This window comes from Nyctereutes procyonoides, unplaced genomic scaffold (assembly GCF_905146905.1).
Source record: "Nyctereutes procyonoides isolate TBG_1078 unplaced genomic scaffold, NYPRO_anot_genome, whole genome shotgun sequence".
Classification (NCBI taxonomy): Eukaryota; Metazoa; Chordata; class Mammalia; order Carnivora; family Canidae; genus Nyctereutes; species Nyctereutes procyonoides.
In genome coordinates, this window is record NW_026575125.1 from 47,429,133 (window position 1) to 47,444,710 (window position 15,578).

Below are 15,578 nucleotides of genomic sequence, written 5' to 3' on the forward strand. Positions count from 1 at the left end.
AAATAAATAAATAAATATTTTTTAAAAGGGAGAAAAAAAGCCATAAGAGACTTTTAAGGATAGAGAGCAAACTGAGGGTTGATGAGGGAGGTGACTGGTGGGCTAGATGGGTGATGGGTATTAAAGCGGGCACTAGTTATGATGAGCACTGGCTGTTGTGTATAAGTGATGAATCACTGAACTCTACTCCTCCAGAAACCAACATTGCACACAGTATGTTAGCTAGGTAAAATGAAAAGAAAAAAGAAGAAAAGAAAAGAAAGGAAAAGAAAAGAAAAAAGAAAAGGAAAGAAAAAAAAAAGAAAGGAAAAGAAAGAAAAAAAAGAAAAGAAAGAAAAGAAAAGAAAAGAAGAAAAAGAAAAGAAAAGAAAAATGCTTTCTTTAAAAAATACATGAATACTGGGCAGCCTGGGTGGCTCAGCGGTTTAGCGCCATCTTCAGCCCAGGGTGTGATCCTGGAGACCCGTGATCCAGTCCCACATCAGGCTCCCTGCATGGAACCTGCTTCTCCCTCTGCCTGTGTCTCTGCCTCTCTCTCTCTCTCTCTCTCTCTCTCTCTCTCTCTCTCTCTCTCGTCTTATGAATAAATAAATTTTTAAAAATACATCAATACTCCTAACTCTGGGAAACAAAGGGTTGCAGAAGGGGAGGTGAGTGGGGGATTGAGGTAACTGTGGGATGGGCAATGAGTAGGGCACTTGATGGGATGAGCACTGGGTTGTAATATATGTTGCCAAATTGAATTTAAGTAAAACATGTAAAAAATCAACCAAAAATAAATAAAAATACATGAATAAAATAGAGAATACAAAAGACAATAAATAAAACTAAAACTTTTTTCTTTGAAAAGGTAACAAAATTGACCAAACTTTTATTAGATTTACTGTAACAACAAAGAAGACTCAAATTAATAAAATCAGAAATTAAAGTGGGCCATTACTCTAGTTTTACGTAAATAGAAAGAATGTAGATTAGTATAAACAACAAATAGTATGCTAACAAATTGGATAACCTAGATGAAATGGACAAATTATTTGAAGTACAGAACCCATGAACACTGAATTATGATGATACAGAAAGTCTGAATGAAGTAAGTAGATTGAATCAGTAATACAAAATCTCCAAATGACAGCATTAAGCTCTGCACCAGATGGCTTCACTGTGATTTCATCCAAACATGTAAAGAATGAACACGAATCTTTTTCAAATTATCACAAGATATTGAAGAGGCAAGAATATTTCCTAACTCATTCTATGATGTCCCTATTACTCTGATACCAAACGCAGACAAAGGTAGTAGAAAAAAAAACACACTATAGACCAATATCCCTGGTGGATATCGTTGCAAAATTGCTCATCAAAATACTAGCAATTGGAATTAAACAGGATATTAAAGGGAATATATACCATGACCACGTGTGATTGTTGTCTGAAAATATGCATGGTATGATCTCAATCTTTTTGTACCAGTTAAGGCCTGACTAGTGACCCAGTATGTGATCTATGCTGAGGAATTTTCCATATGCACTCAAAAAGAATGTGTATGCTGCTGTTTAGGCTGAAATGTTCCGAATAGATCTGTTAAGTCCATCTGGTTCAATGTATCACTCAACCTATTGTTTCCTTGTTTGGTTTTATGCTTAGATGATCTGTACATTGCTGTTAAGTGGGTTGTTAAATTCCCCTACTGTTATTATATTATTATCATTGAGGGTTTTTTTTTATTTTGGTTACTAATTGGTTTATATAAATTGGCTGGTCCCAAATTAGAAACATAGATATTTATAATTGTTAGATCTTCTTGTTGGAAAGACACTTTAAGTATGATATTGTGTCAATCTTCTTCCCTTATTACAGTCTTTGGTTTAAAATCTAATTTGTCTGATAGGAGGATTGGTACCCCAGCTTTCTTTTGAGGTCCATTATCATAATAAATGGTTCTCTCATACCTCACTTTCAATCTTTCAGTCTTTAGGTCTAAAATGAGTCTTTTGTAGATAACATATAGATGGATCTTGTGGGTTTTTTTGGTCCATTCTGATACCCTATTGTATTTTGATTGGATCATTTAGTCCATTAACAGAGCAATTATCGAAAGACATGAATTTAGTGCTATGGTGTTACCTGTAGCATTGGTGTTTCTGGCGACATCCTCCTGTCCTTTCTAGTCTTTGTTGCTTTTGTTAATTTTTTCTCCACCCATAGTGTCCCCCTTAAAATTTCTTGCAGGGTTGTTTTAATGGTCATAAACTCCTTTAGTTTTTGTTTGTCTGGAAAACTCTATCTTGCCTTGTCTGAGTGGCATCCTTGCTGAGTAAACAATTCATGGCTGCATATTTTTTTCCCATTCAGCACATTGAATATACCATTCCACTGTCTTCTGGCCTGTGAAGTTTCTGTGGACATATCTGCTGCAACCCTGACAAGTCTTCCCTTTGTAGGTTAAGGACTCCCCCCTCCCCACCATTGCTGATTTCAGGATTCTTTCCTTGTCTGTATATTTAGTGAATTTGACTATGATATGCCTTGTTGATGCTTGGCTTTTGTTGATTTTAATGGGAGTTCTCTGTGCTTCTTGGATTTTGATGTCTGTCTCCTTCTCCAGATTAGAAAATTTTTCAGCTATAATTTGTTTGAATAAGCCTCCTGCCTCTTTTTCTCTCTTCATCTTCTGGGCCTCCTATGATATGAGTGTTATTCTAATTAGTTGTTATATTCTGGATGCCTGGGTGGCTCGGTGGTTGGGCAGCTGCCCTCGGCTCAGGTCGTGACTCCAGCATCCAGGATCGAGTCCGGCATCAGGCCCCTGTGAAGAGCCTGCTTCTCCCTCCACCTATGTCTCTGCCTCTGTGTGTGTGTGTGTGTGTGTGTGTGTGTCATGATTAAATAAATAAATCTTTAAAAAAATTAGTTGTTATATTCCCCAAGTCTTCTTTCATGGTCCATTACCTTTCTTTCACTCTTCTTTTTGGCTTCATTATTTTCCACAATTTTATCTTCTATATCACTGATTCACTCCTCTGCTTCTTCCATCCTCATTTTTGTGATACATCCACATAGGACTGTATCTCAGTTATAGCCTTTTTAATTTGGGCCTGATAGATTATAGTTCTTTTACCTTTGCAGTAAGGGATTCTCCATTTCCTTCTATGCTTTTTTTCAGGCCCCAGTAGCATCCTTATAATCATTGTTTTAAATTATATTTCAGACATTGTACTTCTAGCTGTATTGATTACATCCCTGGCCATCAGTACTACTTCCCATACTTTCTTTTGGCATGAATTTCTCCATCTCATCATTTTTTTTCAGAAAGGAAAAAAAGAAAAAACCCAAGCAAGCAAGCAAGCAAACAAATAAACAAACAAAAACCAAAGGAAAATAAAAACACAAAACACAAAAAACCTAGATCCTGGCTATGTTTTAGTCTGTGTGTTAAAAGAATCTTCCAAAAGTTGGTTGTTTTTCTACTTGTGGACTTACAGTTTTTGTTCTCTCAGACCTCTGACTGACTTTTTTTGGGTGTTCAGAATGATTTGATAATCATCTAGCTGTGTTTGAGGTACAGGACATGTTTTAGGGTCCCCGTAATCCTCTGTCATTTTAACTCTCGAAAGCCTATTTTATTCATATCTCACCTAGTCTTTATTATTTCCTTCCTTCTACTAGATTTGAGTTTAATTCTTTGTATTTTAGTTCCTTAAGTTGTAAGATGAATTTGTTGATTTGAAATCTTTTTTTTCTTTTTAAAAGCTTTTCTCACTATAAATATCCCTTACAGCACTGCTTTAACTGCATTCCATAGGTTTTGATAAATTGTGGTTTCATAACTTATTTAGACATATTTTTAATTCCCTTTTGGTTTGTTCTTTGGTCATTTTTTTAATAGTGTGTTTTATTTCCACACATCAGTGAATATTCCAGTTTCCCTCCTGCTATTGATTCCTATTTGCATTTGCTTGTGATTGGAAAATATTTTTGTATGATTTCAATGTTTTCCAATGTATTAAGACCTTTATTGTGACATAAAAATGATCTATCCTAGAGAAGTGCCATTTTCACTTGGAAAAAATGTGTAGTTTGCTGTTATTGAATGTTCTCTATATGTCTGTTGAGTCTCATTGATTTATAGTGTTGTTAAACACTTCTATTTCTTTTTTGATATTTTTGCCTGTTTGGCCCATCCATTACGAGAAGTTAGCTATTGAAGTTCTCAACCATTACTGTAGAACTGCCTATTCCACCCGTTATTGTTTGTAAATGTTTGGTTTGTATATTTTGGAGTTCTGGTATTTATAATTGTTATATCTCCTTGGTGATTTGAAACTTTTATCAATATATATTTCCCTTTGTACTTTAATGACAAGTTTTACATTAATGTATGATTTGCCTGATATCAGCTCTCTTTTGATTACAGTTTGAATATATTTTTCCAGGGGTGCCTGGTGACTCAGTCCATTAAAGGTATGACTTCTGATTTCACCTGAGGTCATGATCTCAAGGGCATGAGATTGAGCCCCATGTCAGGCCCCATGCTGGGTGTGAACCCTGCTGAAGACTCTTTCTGTCTCCTTTTGCCACCCGCCCCCAGCTTGCTCTCTCTCTCTCTCTCTCTCTCTCTCTCTTTCAAATAAAATATTTTCCCATCTTTTCAATTTCAACCTATGTGCATCCTTAGGTCTAAACTGTTTGTCTTATAGAAAGGATACTGTAGAAGCATGCTGTGTGTGTCTTTTAAAAGTCCATTCCAACCATATTTGGCATTTGATTGGGGAATTTAATCCATTTGTATTTAAAGTCTTTACTGATAGATGACTTACTTTTGCCATTTTGTCATTTGTTTTCTGTATGTCTTGTGGCTTTTTGGTATGTTGATGTCACCATTGCTGCCTGTGTTTGTGTTTAATTGCCTTTTGATGTATTTTGATCCTTTTGTGTGTGTGTGTCTGTGTGTGTGTGTATATATATATATATCTATATATATATATATATATATATATGCCTTATATTTTATGGTTACCAGACAGATTATATAACAACCTGAAGTTATGATGATCTACTTTTAATTAAGCCAAAGTTAACTTCAGTTGCAAACAAAATCTCTACTACTTTATAGCTCAATCCTCCCTCACCTATGTAATTAATATTACAAATTACATTAACATAGATTTATGCTTATTTTTATGTATTTGTCTTTATATCTTGTAGATTATATAAATTGGAGATATAAATCAAAACTACAGATTACTGGTATTTTTTCAACCTTTACCAGAGATCTTTTTATCTTCATATGTCCATAACTTATTACCTAGAATCCTTTGATTTCAATCTGAAGGTCTCCTTTTAGCATTTCTTACAGAGCAGTTGTAGTGGTAGTGAAGTCCCTTGGCATTTGGTTATTTGGGAGTATCTATTTATCACACACTTAAAGTTTTTATTTATTTGTTTATTGTAGAGAGACAGAGAGAGCATGGGGAGGGGCAGAGGAGGGAAGAGAGAATCTCAAGCAGACTCTGCACCAAGCATGGAGCTGAATTTAGAGCTTGGTCATATGACCTCAAGATCACAACCCCAACGAAACCCAAGACTTGGATGCTCAACCAACCAACCTACCCAGGCACCCCTCTCCCACACTTTTGGAGGACAGTTTTACTGAATACAGTTGAAAGTTTTTTGGGGGTTGTTTTTGGTTTTGGTTTTGGTACTAAAGTGCCTTGAATACATCATTCCACTGGCCACCAAGTTTTTTTTTTTGTTGTTGTTGTTATTATAAATTTTTTATTGGTGTTCAATTTTTCAACATATAGAATAACACCCAGCGCTCATCCCGTCAAGTGCCCACCTCAGTGCCCGTCACCCAGTCACCCCCACCCCCCGCCCACCTCCCCTTCCACCACCCCTAGTTCGTTTCCCAGAGTTAGGAGTCTTTCATGTTCTGTCTCCCTTTCTGAATATTTTTTATATTCCCCAAATGAATGAGACCATATAATGTTTGTCCTTCTCCGATTGACTTATTTCACTCAGCATCATACCCTCCAGTTCCATCCACGTCGAAGCAAATGGTGGGTATTTGTCATTTCTAATGGCTGAGTAATATTCCATTGTATACATAAACCACATCTTTATCCGTTCATCTTTCGATGGACACCGAGGCTCCTTTCACAGTTTTGGCCACCAAGTTTTATGCTGAAAAGATACTGACATATTTGGGGGATCCTGAATGGCTCAGTCAGTTAGACATCTGACTCTTGATTTTGGTTCAGGTTATGATCTAAGGGTCGTAAGATGGAGCCTTGGCTCGGGCTTCATGCTCAGCCTAGAGTCTGCTCTCTCCCTCTGCCCCTCCCCCCATGCATTTTCTCTGTCTCAAATAAATAAATAAATAAATAAATAAATCTTTAAAAAAGACACTGACTTTTTAAATTAAAAATATCTTGTATGTGATGAATTGCTTGTGTATAACCATTATGGGCATCTATGCCTTTGACTTTCAACATTTTTATTATGATGTATCATAGAGTTTATCCTACTTAGAGTACAATGGTCTTGTTGGTATGAAGATGTCTTTCACACAAATTTCCGAATCTTTCAACTACTACTCAGAAGGGGAAGAAGGAAAAAAAAAAAAAAAGAAGGGGAAGAAGGAAAGGCGATTATTGGGAGAGGGAAATAACAGAGGAGTTTAAATATTTCGGTCAAATGACTCAGCAGCTAGAGTTGGAGTCTCTGGGTCAGAGAGGTCTGAAGGCAGGCACTGGTGTTTCATAGCCACAGGATTTGTCTTAATTATGGATAACATATATTGGATGTAGTTTTGTAGGGTATGCAAAGTAGGCAAGCACTAAATGACTAAATATATGCTTATTTCAGATCTACTGAAAACTATTACATGTGTAAATTTTGAATTTGGTACTGGTGGGCTTTTAGTTAATGGTCCTGCTGTGAAGAAGTAAACAATATAGGGACCAATATACACAGGCCATCTTTAATTCACTTAAATACCAATATGTCCCTTAGTTAGATACTTTGATTAATCTGATAGTCAGATGTATAAATTTAGACTGTCAAATGTATAAAATTAGTAATATTAACAGGACCTTAAGCAGCAAAGTGGAATTGATCTGCAGCGTGAACTTCAGTCATGCACAACACTACAGGGTCCTGGCTGAGCAAATCTCATCAACTATCATGGTTTACCTAAGTAAGGGACAATAAGTTAAGTTTCTGTATTGATCTTTCTGCTTTGCTGGAGGAATTAATGCAGGTATAGCAGGATGTACTAGCAACTGCACAGGCTCCAACTTGCTCCACAAGTAAGAAGTCTATGAGAATTCTATCATCCATAACAAGGTTAATATGGATACCTTCTAGGACCAAAGCAGAGTTTCCTTAAATATTTGAAATCATCTTATGAGTACTTTTAGGTGCAAATCAGGGTGTTTTGGGGTGAGAAGAAAGTTAATGCCTAGCTTCTACACAAATGCAGTAATGAGAGATATCCATCACCTTGGGATGGGGCAACTAATTCCCCGAACGAGCTGGTTATTTTGAGAGAAAGACAAGTTATTTAAAGTCTGGGATTAGTGTAGAAGAGCAGAGGCCTCTTTGAAATAAAGTAGGAGATGAATGATGCGAACAATTGCACCGAGGGATCTCTGGCGCAGACATTTTCTAAAATCCAGTAAAGAGGCTCGTAATTCGGATGAGAGATAGAAAAAATAAATAAACTCTTGTCAGAAGTGATCAACAGGTCATTGCACATGAAAAATGGAAATTGATTTTTCTCTACCCTGCAATCACTCCTCCTATGTGTCTTTAGATTTTTCTGTTATGTGGCAGTCAGTAGTGGGGACAGTTTGGTTTAAGGGACCACAAATTTACAGGCCCTATACTCTGCCTTCAATGAACAAAAGGCATCTTTCTTATGCCGTTTCACTTAATATTATGGGTATTTAATCTAGGAAATTAAAATTTCATAAAACACAGCAGCCCAGTTTTGGAGAATTTATATTTTAGTATAAATTTCTTTGTTTAAAGCAAACATTTATGCCTCTTAAATTTTCACTAAATTTTTTTGTTTTTTAAATAAAGTTGTTCTAGACTCTCTGAAGACTCTACTTGATTGCAGGCGTTTAAAATTTATTGTTGTTATTGTAAAGACTAGGTCAAGTCTTTAGGATCATTGATAAAAAGCAAGTACTAAGTCCACCAGCATGTAGGAAAACTTTTCTTGAAGCATTTCTGAAATATAGAGATGACATCATGGGAGAGCTAATAGAAGTAATAGAGATGATGTTAAATGAAGAAACTGGCTTATAAAAATTAGTGGAAGTACATGTGAAAAAATAATAATACAAGTGTGTCTATATTTATGGTGGGTACATGTGTATTTGTTAGAACAACTTTGGTATTGTGGTTCATATTTGAATCTGTGTAATATAACTATCTTAAGTATAGGAGTAAATACCTACAAAACTACACATGTTCAGAGCCCAAGATAGGGAATTGTTGAATGATTGTAAAACATTTTTTTTTATCCAGCATAATGCTTTGTCTTTTGCCTTCAAAACTTGACTTCCAAGTACCTTTTATAGAGATCATGTGGGGGAAAAAAAGGGATACACTCATAGAATGGGAGGAAAATTCTAAGGCCAAAGCTCTCCCACCTTTTGTAATTCAGTTAGACATCACATCAGGTAACCTTCAACCTAACATCATCAGATGAAGAGGAGTATGAATTTGCATCTCCAAGCATTAAAGATAACATCAAGTTCATTCTGTATATGATTGAGTCTCTTCCATATCCAACACTAAATTGCACATTGACTGTTGAAGACCTTACAGTCCATTGCAGGATCCTGGAATCTTACAACAGCCATATAGACCTTATTAAGTACTCATGGAATTGTTCTTCAGCACTGTGTAAAATAGCTCTGATTCATCTGAAGTGTATATTAAGAAGGAAAGTGATCTTACAGGAAATACAACGTGTCATTAGCAATCCATTATCCAAATAGACATCATTGCTTGTTTTACCAACCTGTGTCCCAAATGGTAATTCAGGGCACAGTTTTAAGATTACATCAGGCATAGTACTAGTAGGAATAGTATATGTCTTTTTGCTGCTTATAAAAGGTTCTCTGAAATGTGGCACAGAAACAGACAGAACCAACTCCACCTGACTGGTACTACAAGATGAAATCAAATGTATAGTAACTAAGTAATTTAAATAATGAAATGAATGCCATCTAATTTACAATTCAAGCATTACATCATCTTTGAGGAAATTTTGGAATTCTAACCTGAACTAGTCCTTCATCAGAAGCTATTATTTTTGGAAGAAATATCAACTAACAACCAGCGTTAGTATCTGTTCTACCATTGCTACTGTAAAGACTGGATATTGTATATGACTATTGGCTCTCAATTTTTAAGAAATTTTATATCATAGAGATGTAAACTTGTAAATATGTAAATAAATATTAATATATACATTTTTGGGGTCGGTAATATATACATTTTTTGGCGGAAGAAGGAGGTCGAGTCGGGACGCCGAGGTGGTCAGCAGCTAGCTCGTCGGTGCCCGACTTCTCTCAAGCTTGTGTGCTGAGGAGACTCCGATGTTGGCCTCAGCTCCTAGGCTGAACTCGGCGGATCGGCCCATGAAAACTTCTGTATTGAGACAAAGGAAAGGATCCGGCAGAAAGCAACATCTCTTATCCTGGGCTTGGCAGCAAGGAAGGGGACAGGTGGTGGAAATCCTGCGATCCGAAAAGCAGACCGAAAGGTGACAAAGAAGCTGAAGATGGGTGGTGGAGAGAGGTATAACATTCCAGCCCCTCAGTCGAGAAACATTAGTAAGAACCAGGAACAGCTTAACAGACAGAAGACCAAGGATCAGAATTCCCAAATGAAGATTGTTCACAAGAAAAAAGAAAGAGGACACACTTACACCTCCTCAGCAGCTGCACGGCAGGCCATGCAAAACGGGGGGAAGAACAAAAATTTTCCAAATAATCAAAACTGGAACTCTAGCTTATCAAGTCCCACTTTACTTTTTAAGTCTCAAACTAATCAGAACTACGCTGGAGCCAAGTTTAGTGAGCCACCATCAATCACCAAGTGTTCTTCCTAAACCACCAAGCCACTGGGTTCCAGTTTCCTTTAATTCTTCTGATAAGGAAATAATGACATTTCAACTTAAAACCTTACTTAAAGTACAGGTATAAAATAAGATAAAATACTACTGTTTAAATTTAGTTATATTTAAGGGTAGTTGTCAGTTGTTTCAGACCAGATTCACTAGGGAATTAATCTGTGTAAAATTGCTAATTAATGTAGAAAACATTATTAGATTTCATCTTAACTGTTTTACGTGTAGTGTGCACTGTGATGTAATGGTAGTATCAGTGCAACTTGAAATAACTAAATTATTGATAATTGTACTTAATATTGTGTTCTCGATTGAGTAACTCTTAAATGAAACCTGTCAAATTTAGATTTGGTGAATGGTAATCAACTTTTCCTATTGTTTGTTGGGCACAAATACTAACTTAAGATTATCCTTCATGGATCAGTAGATTTACTTGTTGGAAGCTAGTGAATCTGATTATAAGCATCCAGTTAAGACCTACAGGGATTGGAGTAGTTGAATATTTAACAGTTTAAAGCCCTAGAAACACCCAAACCAGGAATATGACAACAACCCGATGCACTGCCAAAAAGAAAATGTGAGTTTTTCTTAGAGAATAGTTGCATTTTTGTAAAACTATGCTGGTGAAATGTGGAAAAGGGCACTAGGGGCTATCTAATTTAGATGAGACCATATATCCCAATGGCCGTTTGTTTCATGCAGTGGGTGTCTGCCAACTAATGCACCAAAACCATTTCTTACAGAAACAGTATTTGGTGGTCACTGAGTAGCTTTCAAAATACATTTTTGTATTACAGCACTGCATAAGCTATTCTGACAGTGATCTGGTCTCAAATCATTCCCTGAAAAGCTTACTTGAAGTGGGGAGCTGTATAATGTGAGAGTTTTAAGTACCTTAGGAAAGAGCCATGTAAATATATGTAATAAACTTGTAGTATATGTAAAGTTTTGTTGGCATTTATCCTACAAAAATAGAATATTTTAGTATGAATTTGCTGAATGTAAGACCATGGACTCTATTTTTATACTATGGCCTGATTTTAAAGGTCCAAAATAATTTGTTTTTAAAAGTTTGCCCTTGTGCTAAAGTGCCAGTGTATGTATAATTGATCTGGTTGTCAACTATATTTCAAAGTAAATCCTAGTGTAATTAGTTTTATATAACTAAAGGTTTTAAGCTGCTAAAACACTTCCTATTTTTAAGAGAGGTGAGATGCAGTATGGGACTAATTTTTCTTTCTTAAGCCCAAAGATTAAACTATTAAAGGGTCCCTCCAACCTTAAAGATTCATTCTGGCTTTCAATAATTTTTGTAATCTATAATATGAATATAGTTTAGTGTATGATGTCAGTATATATATTTTTTGTTACTAGTCCAAGTGCAACCCAGGGGACCATTAATGCAAAAGATGTAATTTCTTGCATAATATCTTGATAACGTGTTTTACCTAAATATAACAGTTAATCCAACAGTAACTTACAAATCTGTATGGGAGACTCAATTTAAAAATTCTAATTGTAAGTACCCTATTCTAATTTGGTGGCTTTTTGACATTTTAAAGCAGAATGGCCAAATTGTATTTCCCCAGTTAAACTTAGATTGAGGTGATATTACTCAAGTCAAATAATGCTATCCTAAAGTTTACATAGTACTTCATGTACATTTGTGAATTTCAAGCATGAAATTAAAAAATAAAATTGCCTCTCCCACCCCAAAAATATATATATTAATATATACATTTTTTAAAAAGTCCTAAAAAGTGCAACAAATAGTTGTGTGTGATTGGTAATGTCTTTTAAAAGATTTATTTATTTATTTTAAAATTTTATTTATTTATTTTAGAGAGACTGTGGGCTGGGGGAGGGGCAGAAAGAGAGAGAGAGAGAGAGAGAGAGAGAGAAGCAGACTCCCTGCTGAACGTGAAGCCCAACTCAGGACTCGCAAACCTGAGATCACGACCTGAGCTGAAATCAAGAGCTAGATGTTTGGGACGTCTGCGTGGCTCAGTGTTTGAGTGTCTGCCTTCAGCTCAGGGCATGATCCTGGAGTCCTGGAATCAAGTCCCGCATCAGGCTCCCCATGGGGAGTCTGCTTCTCCTTCTGCCTATGTCTCTGCCTCTCTCTGTGTCTCTCATGAATAAATAAATAAAATCTAAAAAAAAAAAAGCCAGTTAGATGCTTAAGTGACTGAGCTCCCCAGGTGCCCCATGACTGGTTACTTTTGTGTAAAAACAAAATTAAAACAAAAATAAAAACTCTTTTGTGGGCTCTTGGGCCCCAAAATAGCATATAAGCCAGTGAAAAGGAAATAATGCATGAGTTGTATTCAGTACTATATGTGTTTATTGGGAGCCTGAAAGAGACAAACACTCTAACAAATATTGGCTTTCCTGATGAGTCAAAAAATCATCAATGTCACATAAGAGCAATATCCTCAAGTTGGCTGGTAACTCTCTGACAGCAAGACATCTAAATATGCACTGGTTGTGTCTATCCACTACATATAGGATTGGGAGATGTCAGCATTTACTTTGGACAATATCTTTTTGGCAACTGTGTGTCAAGAACTGTGAAAGGTGTAAGTTTTTACCCAACTTGTAAACTAACAATTTGATCTGACAGTTTCATAGATACTGGAAGAAGATACAAGACACCTAAGTCAGACATAAAAAGGATGGTTTATTAGTCATTTCACAGCAGGTAGCATGAACTTCTTTGCAGTGGTTAGCCTCAGTCCCCAAGTCTCAGGCTAATGATAAGAAGCACTGCAGATGTATGATATGCAAACAATGGGTTTGCATTATAGTGTACGAAACTCCATTGTTTTAAATGGACTTTTTAAATGGACATGTAGTAAACATCCTCAGAGGGTAGTACCATCTTTATGTTCCTGCATAGCACATATGTACGCCCTCTGTCCCAGAAGGAAACACAATCTCTACTTTCTTCCAAGGCTGTTTGTAATGCAAATAGCATTGAAAAATAGTTTGGAACAAAAGCTCTTAATGTCTCCAATCAGAATTCAAGTAGAAATATAAGACCTATAAAGAATTGTCTCTAAACGATGACAAGATATTTCTAAGATTTATATGGAAATGCATAGGACTTATAATATCTGAAAGTATTTTGAAAAAGAATAACCATGCTGTAGGCCTTGCATTGCTAGTTTCCAAGACTTACTACAAAGCAAAGGCATTGAGAAAAGTATGGCATTGGCATAAAGGTAGGCACATCGATCAGTTTAGGAGAAGAATCTGGAAAGAGACCCATATGGATATAGTCAACTGATTGTCAACAAAACTGCAAAGTTAATTCAGTGGAGAAAAGATAGTGTAATCAGGGACTGATGCTACAACAATCGGTTAAAATAAATGATGGCCAATCCTTACTTTACACAACATACAAAAATTAAGACATTAGACTTGAATGTAAGAGCTAAGACCGCAACATTTTTATAAGAAAAAAATAGGACGAAATTTAAGTGAATGTGGATTTGGTAAAAATATCTTAAATAAGTTGCCAAAAATATGAAGTATAATAGACAAAATCAGTAAACTGGACCTCGTCCAAATTAAAATACTTTGTTCTACTACGGACACTACCAGAAAAGTAAAAATTGAGACACAGAACAGGAGAAAATATCTGTGAAACATGTAACCATCGCAGGGCTTGTAATTTTAATATATAAAGAACCCTTAAAAGTCAATAAGTGGTAAGCAAACAACACAATTATAATGGGCAAATATTAGAACAGATTCTTCATCAAATAAGATAAATGGATGGCAGTTAAGCACATGAAAAGATGCTCAACATTATAATTAGGGAAATGCTAGTTAAAACTAAAATTATATACCACAACACACCTATTAGAATGGCTCAAATTAAAAAAACTGAAATTACTAGGGCTCCATGACTACATGACATGAATATATGTGGTTATGGATGTTTGGAAACAGTTGTGCAATTTCTTAAAATGATAAACATATACTTACCATACTGTTGCTCTTTTTATCTAGAAGAAGGGAAAGCATATGTCCACACAGTCTTGCACATAAATATTCATAGCAGTTTTATTTGTAATAGTCAAAAACTGGAAGCATCTAGTAGACAGTAAAGGCATCAAATTTTCTGACATCTACCATAGCAACATTTTTCTAGGTATATCTCCTAAAGCAAGAGAAACAAAAGGAAAAATAAACTATTAGGACCGCATCAAAATGAAAAGCACAACCTAATGAATGGGAGAAGATATTTGCAAATGATTTATCTGGTAAGGGGTTAGTATCAAAAATATACAAAGAATTTATACAACTCAACACCAAAAAATCAAATAATCCAATTAAAAATGGGCAGAACACATAAACAGACATTTCTCTAAAGAAGATATCCAGATGGGAAATAGACACACGAAAAGATGCTCAACATCACTGTGGAAAATGGTATGAGGGATTATCTCAAAGTTAAAAATATAACTACCCCATGATCCAGCAATCACACTGCTGGGCATTTATCCCAAGAATACTAAAACACTAATTCAAAGGGATACTTGCACCCTTATGTTTATAGCAACATTATTTACAATAGGCAAATTATGGAAGCAGCCCAAGTGTCCTTCAAATGATGAATGGATAAAAAAGATGTGATATATATATATATATATATATATATCACATCATATAATATATATATGAATTATTCAGCATGAAAAATAATGAAATCTTGCCATTTGTAACAACATGGATGGAGCTAGAGCGTATAATGCTAAGTGAAATAAGTCATATGATTTCACTCGTATATAGAATTTAAGAAACAAAACAAAGGAGCAAAGGGGAAAAAACAGACAGAGAAGAGGAGAGAGAGAGAGAGAGAGAGAGAGAGAGAGAGAGAGAGAGACTAATCAAGAAACACACTTTAATCACAGAGAACAAACTGATGGTTACCAGTGGGAAGGTAGTATGGGGACGGGTTAAATAAGTGATGGGGATTAAGGAGTGAACTTGTCTTAATGAGCAATGGGTAATGTATGGAATTGTTGAATCACTATATTTTACAGCTAAAACTAATATAACACCGTATCAAACTTTAAAAGTTTCACATTTCACATTTGTATCTCACCATTACCACAGTGGCAGTTATGAGAGCTGGACCAGGCAGCAGGTCCAAGCAGCATTTACAGGACAAACTCCCTGTTCATACACAAGTCCTCATGTACAAGGTCTGAGGGTGCCTGCAATAAGAAGCCAATTCAGTCATCTGTGTGAAAAGAAAGGTGTGGGCTGATTTGTTTTGTGTGGTTTCTGAGCCCAAGAGGTGAATATGCTTAATACACTGGTAATACTAGGAAGACAGTATAAGAGTACAAGAATGAGCAATTTTTACAATATTTTCCTCCTGACTAGTGGTATCTTATTCTATTAAATATAGGCC

At 35.7% G+C, this 15,578-nt stretch overlaps 1 pseudogene; it reads left to right on the plus strand.

The window, feature by feature from the left end:
* The first annotated feature begins 9,513 nt into the window (after positions 1-9,513).
* On the plus strand, positions 9,514-10,226 carry LOC129518433 (proline-rich nuclear receptor coactivator 2-like; annotated as a pseudogene).
* Positions 10,227-15,578: the final 5,352 nt, after the last annotated feature.